We start from the raw sequence: 10,486 nt of genomic DNA, 5'->3' as shown, positions 1-10,486 counted from the left end.
AATGTAATACTGTGGGACACATAAAAACCTGTCAGAAAAAATTTTTTTTTTTAAATACCTGTCACTTTCGTGCGGTCATCCAGGCAGCGGCAGGAGCCGGAGGGCCGCGTGGGTCCAGGCGGCCGGCGGACGGCGGCGGGAGCCGGGTGTTCGATCGAGGCCGCGGGCAGGTAGGCGCGTGTTTGATTGGGCGGGCGGCGGCAGCGGTGGCGGGATCCGGGGGGCGGGTGGGCGCGTGTTCAAACGAGGCCGCGGGCGGGTGGGCGCCGGCAGCGGGATCCGGGGGCGGGTGGGCGCGTGTTCAAACGAGGCCGCGGGCGGGTGGGCGCTTGTTTGATTGGGCGGGCGGCGGCGGCGGGATCCGGGGGGGGCGGGTGGGCGCATGTTCAAACGAGGCCGGGTCGCACAGGCGCGCATTAATTCAGGCGGAGGGAGCCGGCGGTGAAAGCAGCCTCCGGCAACCCCCACCGGCAGTGAATTAATGCGCGCCTGTGCAACCCGGCCTGGTTGCACAGGCGCGCATTAATTCAGGCGGAGGGAGCCGGCGGCGAAAGCGGCCTCCGGCAACCCCCACCGGCAGTGAATTAATGCGCGCCTGTGTGACCCGGCCTCGTTTGAACACACGCCCACCCGCCCCCCGGATCCTGCCGCTGCTGCCGCCGCCCAATCAAACAGGTGCCCACCCGCCCGCGGCCTCGATCGAACACCCGGCTCCCGCCGCCGCCCGCCTGGACCCACGCCGCTGCCTGGATGACCGCATGAAAGTGACAGGTATTTAAAAAAAATTTTTTTATATAACACTCAGGTTTTTACATATTTTTGGTTTTTTGGGTTTTTTTTACACTTCCTGGTGCCTGTCATTTCAAATGTCATTTGAAATGACATTTGAAATGACAGGTACCAGCGCACCCAGGTTACTGTATAGGCGCTGTATTAAGCGCCTATACAGTAAAATGGGTTGCGCGGGCATAACCCTTCCCTAACGCTTCACAGCCGCGGCATGCATTTGCATGCAATTAGAAGAGAGTATCAGGCGCTAGGTCAAGAGAACTGTGCGTGCGGGGAGGAAGGGTGCGCCTGGCAATGCCGCACTCTTTCTGCCGCGGTCTTACAGTATCGAGCCGAAAAAGAGGGAGAGAGAGAGACCAATAAGAGTACAAGATAGCGCTTAGGTGGCTTGGCCCCCAACCCCCACATCAAAAAGGCATTCCACCGCCCCTTGCAGAAATGTTACACCAGACGTTAGTTTGTCCTCATTTCCATCCTTTTAGCTCATAGGGAGCCTCTCTGTTTATGCCACAGCCTTTTGAAGTCTAAAAGAAACATGACAGAAGAAAAAGACCATATGGCCCATCTAGTATACTGATCTGCCCAATTAATTTAGCATTATAATTCCCATCACTTTCTTAGAGATCTCCTGTATTTATCCCATGCTTTCTATAAGTCAGATACTTTTGTCTACTAGCCGTTAAGCCCATTAAAACGGGCGAGATTCCATCGGTCAGACTGGCACAGTTAGAGCCGCTCTGTTCTCCACAACTTCCCTTTTCCTTCCATTCTCTCTCACCTCATCTACAACTCCTTCCCTCTCCCAGCCCTCCTCCACTTTTTTCTCTTCTCCAGAACTTCTTACTCTTCCCACTTGTTCAGTCATATCCTTTTCCCTTCCCCTCTCACCTTCCCTTCCCCTTTTCCCCTCTCCCTCAGCCCTCCTCCACTCCACTTTACCCTTCCCACTTACATCCTCTTCCTTCCATCCCTTCTCATCTTCCCTCTCCCTCAGCCCTCCTCCACTCCCTTTTTCTGTATTCCACAACTTAACCCTCCAGATAACATCAAGGGGCACCCTGCAGCGCTTCTCACCCCACAGTCATGGGAGGGGAAGTGAATGAAACAGCTTGATCTTCACCTGGAACTGGAAAGAAGCAGCGATGTAAGTGCTGCGATCATTAGACCCGCCCCCCATGACATCACTAACATCGGACAGTTAAGACAGCCTCAACACCAGGCGTCACGTGCCGAAGGGGCGCGGTAAAGGGGCTCTCCCCTTTGTGCACCCCTTCATGCAAACCTTTGTGTATATGTAAAAGTTTATTTTTATGTTTCCTTTGTTAACTAAGCTGTTTCATTGTATTCGACTAAGAAATTTTTTCCTGCTTTTTCTGTTTTACTGTAAACCGGCATGATTTGCATTTAATGCAAGAATGTCGGTATATAAAAGTTAAAAATAAATAAATAAATATCCTCTTCCTTCCCCTCCCACCTCCTCCACAACCCTGTCCCTCTCCCTCAGCCCTCCTCCACTCCCTCTTCTCTCTGGCCCGCCTGACACTTAGATACCACTGCTGCTCCATGGGAGGTCTCCGGGGGTCGGTCTCTCTCGCGCGCGTCTCTCCACTGAGCTCAATGCTGGCTGGCCCGCCCGATGCTTGGGGATGAGGCGCACGCGAGAGACACTCCCGGCAACCTCCCGTGTCTGTGCCGCCGCTTCTCCCCGCGCGAGATAGAGACACCCCCCGGAGACCTCCTGTGCTGCCGCCGCTGCTCCTCCTCGCCGTTTCCAAGTCCGTTGGGCTCCACTCTGACCGGCGTGCTCTTGCGCATGAGCAGTAGAGCTGCTCTCTACTGCGCATTTGCGGCAGGTCGGTCCAAGCCCATTTATATGGTAGATACCATCGCTAGTGGGAGGTCTTTACATGCATCCATCACCCTCTCTGTAAAGAAATATTTTGTAAGAGTACTTGAGTCTATCCCCTTTCAACCTCATCCCATGACCCCCATTCTATAGCCTCCTTTCCTGTGTATGGAAACCTTTGCAGACCAAAGCACACCAAATAGATGCCCACTCCACACTATGTCAGATGCTGTTAAAAATATTTTAGAAATGGAAAAAAACTCCAGTCCACCCTGCCTAACTTTTTTTTTCCCCCAATTTTTCTCTTTTCCATGCTTATAAAGGTGTCACTGTTCTGGTAGCTCCCTCCCTCCCTCCTGATGAACTTGCCATGCCTTCACGGCACCAAGCCTTAACAGTTTAGCCATTTTTTTTCTTTCCTGATAGATTAGTCAGTGTGGCCCCCTTCAGAATTGTTCAAGCATCCCAGTTTGCTCACCCCTGCCTTACAGTACCTGACAGCGTATATAACCTTTCCTGAGGTAGCGTGTAAACAACTACTGCCCTATGTATCCTTTCTTTATGGCCACTGGCACTACTTGAAGCAAAGAGTTATGAGAGTGTCATGGTACATAATAAAAAGCTTACTTTTGTTGGTAAGCGAGCAAGCTCAAATACTAGCTACCCTGCTTTTTAAATGAAGTAGTTAATGGCTGCTGTGTTAGTCTACAGCTTCAAGAGGTAAAGAAAATATATGAATATAAGCCAGTACTCTTTTATTGGACTAACACTATTACTATCTTTTTGTTTTTATTTTTGTGCTTTTTAAATTATATAGATTAGTAAGCTTAGATATTGTTAATTTTGAAGAGGCAAAACTCTGCATCTCTGTGGCTGAGTATGTTGTGGCTATACCTCTCTCTGTCTTCTGTCGGAAGGGGGGCTGTCTATTTTTCTGCCTTAAGTATGTTATTTCTGTGTCTCTGTGCCTGTGTGGATGTTTAGTTTGTCTCTCTGTGGAGTGCCTGTGTCTTTCGGGCTATGGCATTGCTGAGTGTGCATGAGCTTACTCCTTTAGAAACTTGAAGAGAAACAAAATGGGGGCTTTGAGCCATTGGTTAACAAGGTGGCTGCCTGTCTTACACATACCCACACACGCACTAGTGAGAGTACAAACAAATGAAGGAACAATATAATCCTATAAGCAAGTTACTAATATTTTATTACAAACAATGTAACAAATTTTTTTTTAATTAGTCAAATACAAAAGCCACAAAAGTACTACCAATCTTTCTTCCTGATCATGTAATGACAGTCAATTATAATAAATCCTGTAGAGTCTGGGCAAAGAATACAGCAGATGCAAGCATATAGCTTTATTTAGCATGCACCATTTCTTCTAGCCATAGTAATCACATGTGCTGAATCCATGCACAGGACACAGCAGATGCGAACCAGTAGCTTTAACATGCACCATTTCTTCTATCCCTGAGAAAAAGGCCTTGATGTTTCGCCGAAAAACAGCTTCATCAGGGGGAGAATGACAATGGACATCAGATTTTTCAAAAGTTCAGAGAACAACAAATGTCAAACATTAAAGGAATTTAAACTACCGCTGCATGACTGTCAGTAAAGTGAATGTCATATCAACTTCAGTATCTAAAATACAATAGCAAAACCAAATCATTTTATTAGCGATATGACATTGAAAATGATACAAAAAAAAAAAAAAAAAAAACAACTTGAAAAAGAGAAATATCCGTACATAGCTTACCCAAACCTTCCCCACTCCTGATACTGCAGGAGAGACAATACGGAGGCACGACGCCATTGTGCAATAGGGTTTAAATAACCAAAGACTTCATCCAGGAATTCAGCAAGTGATTGCCAATAGAAAAAATAAGGGAAATAGAAAATGACAGCTAAAGAATGCTGAATGTATTAAAATTAAGCTAACCAAAACAGTGACAACACTACATGCAGAAAATTGTGCTGAAAAAGTAAACACACAAAATCTTGTTATAAAAAAGCTTCCCATTCAATAATCGTGTTTAAACCGTATGGAAGAACCGTGCACCGGTTGTATATGAACTCCTATTCCCTACGTGAGAGCTTCAATGATATATCGCCTCCCTGAAGAAGTTCAATACATTGGAGAACAAAGAATCACACTTGCTCTATAAGTTTGATTTTTATGACAGCCGATGCTTAACCAAAAGGGACTCTAATTGTTTTGTATGAATGCAGCATGTGTTGTATGATCCTGGTCTTAATGGCAATTGTCACTCTCCCCCTGATAAAGCTGTTTTTCTGCAAAACATCAAGGCCTTTTTGTTGGGGATAGAAGAAATGGTGCATGTTAAAGCTACTGGTTCGCATCTGCTGTGCCCTGTGCATGGATTCAGCACATGTGATTACTGTGGCTAGAAGAAATGGTGCATGCTAAATAAAGCTATCCATTGTATTTTTTGCAAGGACTCTACAGGATTTATTATAAAGTGGACTGTGTCATTACATGATCAGGAAGAAAGTGGTAGTACTTTGGTGGCTGTTGTATTTGATTGTAATTTATAAAAATAAAAAGATTTGTTACAAAAACAACGTAATAAAATATTAGTAACTTTTGCTTGTAAGATATTGTTCCTTCATATTTTGTACCCTCTCACTTGTGTATATGAACTTGAATAAATTCATCACTTTTTTTTTTTTTTTTAATACATACATAACACATACTTATATATAAATAGTAACCCATCTTGGGGGGCCCCAACCAACTGCATGAATGGAAGAGGGGCCATAGCTCAACAAATTTGCTCACCCCTGCTGTAAGATAAAACACATAGGACACTATTCTTTAGTGTATCTTACCACTTAAATTTATAAATACTTAAAGTAATTTGGCTATCACATTGATCCACTTGAATAATCATAGAAAAGACTCCTTGAAATCCATTTTCAGCAACTAGCTAGATATACGTAGCTGGCTAGTTTAACTAGTCTATTCAGTAACATAGGCATGCTACTGAATATACCCAGCAATGTAAAAGCTAAGTTTATCCTACTACTTTGTAGCATATGCTTCAGCAGGCCTGAAGTTAGCAGGCTATGTTATCTTGCAAAGATGGCTAATTGTGATCTGCCCCAGAATGGCCCAATTGATCTGGTTAAGTCCAGGATGGTCAATTTTAAATTGATGGTTGCCTAGCTAAGTCTAGGGCTTAGCCAGGCAAATCACTTTCAATACTGACCCCTTGGTTTCTTACCAAATTAAGCCATAAAATCATAGTGCTTGTCACTTTCTGATTACCTTAAACCCCCCTCATGCCTTCTAAATTTTCAGGTAGTCATTTTTTGCTCATTCGAGTAGGACCTGAAGAGGAGTGCATTAGCTCTCACATGCTAGTCCAATAAAAAGATATCACTTTTTTTTTTTGTTAACCTTTAGTTCTATCCTTACATGTATGGCACTCTCATAAGTGGATGGATAACTCATGGTTCATCCAGTATGTCATCAGTCCTAACTAATCCATAAACAAACAAAACAAAACATTTGGGCTATTCACTCTACAATCAATGCTAGCTGCAGCCTAAGAGCTTGTGTTGCTGACCCAATAAGCATAGCCATGTATATGAAAAGCTTCAGGAATTTTCTCAGCACCAGTCCCCCCCCCCCCTAATTCTAGTTACAGCTCTACTATATACAGCTGAAAAACCCCCCACACATTTTGAGGCAATAAAAGTACATCTATTATTCTGATATATAATTTAAAGGAATGCTATAACAAGCAGGGAAAGCAAGCTTTCCAACATTAATTCATTTGAGGGGCGGGGGCATAATGGGTTTCTTACATATTTTTATATGTATTTTTCCCCCACTGCTTACAACTATGATTTAAGGGAGGGAAAGGAAGTTACCTTGTGTGTGCATACAGCTGAAGAGGTTTAGGAAGGATTGCAGTTGATTATGGGATGCATGTAGAAGCTATAGAATATTGACAAGTATTGCAGCCCAAAAGCCACCAACTCATCAGCTTCACCCAGCACAAACCTGAAGCAATATCCTGCTTTGCTCAATTATCACAAAATTATTCTGGTATAAATAATAAAATATGGGACCCTATTTTTTCCCCAGACACAGAATAGGCCCTTCAGAAAGCAAGGAAGAATAGACTACACCTACAGGAAGAATGAATCACAGCTATAGGCACCTGAGTGGGGAAGCATTTTGTGAAATGCGTACCCATCCATCCCCAGTGCTACAGTCTCATATCCCTCCCCTGCCCCAGGCTTGCACCGATTCAAGTTGCTGCCATAAGGATAGGGCAGTTTTTAGAACTGACCACCAACACTGCATGCTTTAACCATCTCTCATAGTAAAGCAGGGTAGAGATTTTGGATGGTCTCATTCATTCCCGCCCCCCACTCTTGAGTTTCAAACTTATGAGAAGACCAATTTTCTGCCTTTCCATCCTAAGCTGTAGACAGTTTTTAGTCTACGCAGATGACACCCCCCTTTCAAAATTATTTTTCCCAATATGGCTCATGTTGAAAAACAAAAAATTGAAACCACAACAGGCTGCTTCTCACTTTCCAGCATCATTTATCTGACAAGATCACCAACTAATAACCACAGGAAATAACTGTCATTGCTTCAATTATTTTTGTATGTGCTGCCAGCTACATTTTCAGAAACAGGTGAAAAAGGCTTGCTGTTAGACAGCTGCAGAGCCTCATCCAAATAAGATCCCAGGCATTTCGGAAAGCATGGCATTAGGGCACACCCTTTGACTAGTTTCTATAACTGGCCCAACAGACACGGTCAGGAACGCTAACTATTTCTATAAGACCTACCAAATCACTCTATTCTAAACACAAGGATTTAAGTGGCATAAAACGGATCTGAAGTGGGGGAAAAAAAAGGGAATAGATGAAGTTCCAATATTAGAATCTAACGTGAGCTATCTGTGCTCAAAGTCTGTAAGTTACATTAATTTCTATAAATGTATTTAAAAAGGTAGAATAACTGAACCTGTTTAGGTTTGTGTATTGAAATATTGTATGGTTTGGAACTTACTTTGGGTTAAGCATGGGAGGTTAAGCAATTGAATTCCAATGTTCGAACAAAAAGAAAATCAACGGAAAACCAACTTTTCACTAATTTTTCTCCTGTGTGTTATAACAGTCACTTTTCCACTGATGGTTTGTTATAAAACATTGAAGTTCCCAGGCAAAATAAATAAAAAAACACTGAAAACAAAAGGTCCCTATCTATATTAAAAATAAAGCATATGGTAAATCCATAACTACCTTTTCCTGAACAGATGCTTCCAGGTTTTTCAGAAGTTTCAGTACAACTTTATAACAGCACCAGAGCCTTCTAGCTCAAAGCTTTTGCTCCAAGCCTGCTCAGAAATTCCCACGCAGGTACAGCCTCGTGAGCCCCTCAGATAATTGTAGAGCGAAGCTTTAGCCGTCATCTACTCCAGGACGGCAGATGGGTATTAAGCATAGATAATTCATTCTGCTGTTGACAGAGAACACTGCAGCAAACCACGTATTGAAAAAGCAACCTGGACACCCTCTCATCAGTGGAGGGGACTACTGGGTGCAGGCTGTGCAAAACTGTTTGCCCAAAGTTAGTTACTTCTTGATAGATTGTATGAACTGATGCCCAAGTTGCAGCTTTGTAAAGATCGTATAGGCACAGGTCACAGATAAGCCACTGCAGTAGCTATGGCCCTTACTTGTTGAGCCTAAATGTGATCAAGAAGCCAGCCAGAGCAATACAATCCCTTAACCCATTGGCCAATGCGCATTTGACAGCAGCTGGTCGCAGGCTTAGTATCATAAAAGAAAAAGCCCAATGATGCGATTCAGTTCTTTCTATAATATGCCATGGCCCTTTTACAGGCCAGTGATTGGAGAGCTCTTTCCTTCATATACAGGAAGTCTTGAAAAGAACATGGGGAACAGAAGGGATTGATTCAGATGAAAAGCAAAGACTTTGTTTGGCTGAAACTTGGGGCAAGTGCACAGTACCACTCTTGTAGAAAAAACTGCATGGATCAAGAGTGAACTACTGCTTGAAGCTCACCACCTCATCCGGCCAATGTAATCAAACTAGAAACACTACTTTCCAGGTAAGGAACTTCAAAGAAGTTAACAGTTCATTAATTGTGCCAATACCATATTGAGTTCTCATTGTACTGGTGTTTGGCAACTGCTGGTTTCATATGCCACAAGACGCATGAATTTTGACGAGATTAGCAAGCGCTCAATATCCATAGCATCAAGTTGAGACTTGAGAGAGAAAAGGTTCAGATGAAAAAGAAAACACTCCTGAATTAACAGTGGATCAGATACTAGAGGGATCAAAGGGCTGATTGACAACTGGATGAGATACAGGAATCGCACATACTTGAGCCCTGCTAGAACAATGAGATCAAGCACACCCAAATCCTTGAGCAATTTTTTCATGGTTCTCACTACTAATAGAAGAGGTGGAAAAGCATACAACAGATCTGCATACTATTGCAGTAGAAAAGCATCTGGAACAGATCTGAACTTACTTTGAATAGAGCAGAATCTTTCCACTTTTCTGTTGTCCTCTAAAGCAAGCAGATCAACTAAGATTAAACAAGCTGCCTGCCACTGATCTAAAGACCATTCATTAGGACAAAACACTAAGGTGATCCACCAACATTTTGGAGATCCTAGGCCACTTGGAGAAAGGTTTGGGGGCTGTAAGTCCACTTGCAAATTTAGGGATTCCTGGCAGAGGGTCCTAGGCCCCTTGCTTGTTTATAGAAAAAGCTTTCAGACATCTGATAACTTGTAGCTGCAGCAGAGTGATCTGAAACAGCTGTTTTGTCAGCTAGATTCCTTGGGTGCCACGTAGGCACCCCATCCCATGATGGCTATCCCATTGACAGCATTATTTGAGGTAGAAGTTGAAGGGGAGCTCCTCTCTCCAGGATGTCTGGCCACTGCCTCCACTCCATTTCTGCCAAGACCATCACCACGGCTGAAGGAATTGATCACACTGAGCATGAAGGCCCCAGTGGAGAATTTGCATGTTGAGGCAGGTCAAGGGGACCACATGTACCACTACTACTATATGACTTAGGACAAATACTGCACTGGCTGGTACTTAATCCCAGAGAAGTGTGTGCTGGAACAAGGTTCAAATGCCAGATGGATCATTCTTACCAAAGGAATACTAGCGTCAATCCATCTCCCTATTAACTGCATTGTTCAGGTGGGTATAAGGTTCAATCTTATGAAGTTGACAATGGACACTAGTGCCTGAAGAATTTATTTTCTGCAGCACTACTACCACTATCACTAACTAGGCACCCAAGTAGGACAAGATCCCCAACAAATGTGCACTGCTACTATCACTAGCCATTTTGTGAAGATACACTGGTATAGTGATAGCTTAAAGGGAAAACCCTTCTATTAGTAGTGCAAGGAAACTATTACAAAATGGAGGCATTGGCAATGGGAAATGCATAGGTATGTGAACAAAAAGCATCCTTCAGATCCAGGCCATAAATTCCAGTCTTCTGGTTAAATGCTCCTGACTTACTGGTAATAACAAAATGGGCATAGAACCCCTTGTCATGTTCTTTGGGACAGGTTCTATTGCCTGCTGACTGAGAAGCAACTTCAGTTTGAGACTAAACTAGACTGAGCAAGACTAAGCCAGACTGAAGACAAAATGGTGCAGCACTGAAAGCAAGTTGTAGAGATGGGGTACACAGTACCCCATCTCTACAACTTTAAAAGGACCCATCAGTCCTTGGTGAATCCCCCACCCCTCTACTGGAGGGGGTGGAGATTTGAGGATCCAATCTGATCAAGAACTAGGCT

Source organism: Rhinatrema bivittatum, chromosome 4, assembly GCF_901001135.1.
Source record: "Rhinatrema bivittatum chromosome 4, aRhiBiv1.1, whole genome shotgun sequence".
NCBI lineage: Eukaryota > Metazoa > Chordata > Amphibia > Gymnophiona > Rhinatrematidae > Rhinatrema > Rhinatrema bivittatum.
The sequence above is the reverse complement of the archived record's forward strand: the minus strand, read 5'-3'. Positions refer to the sequence as shown.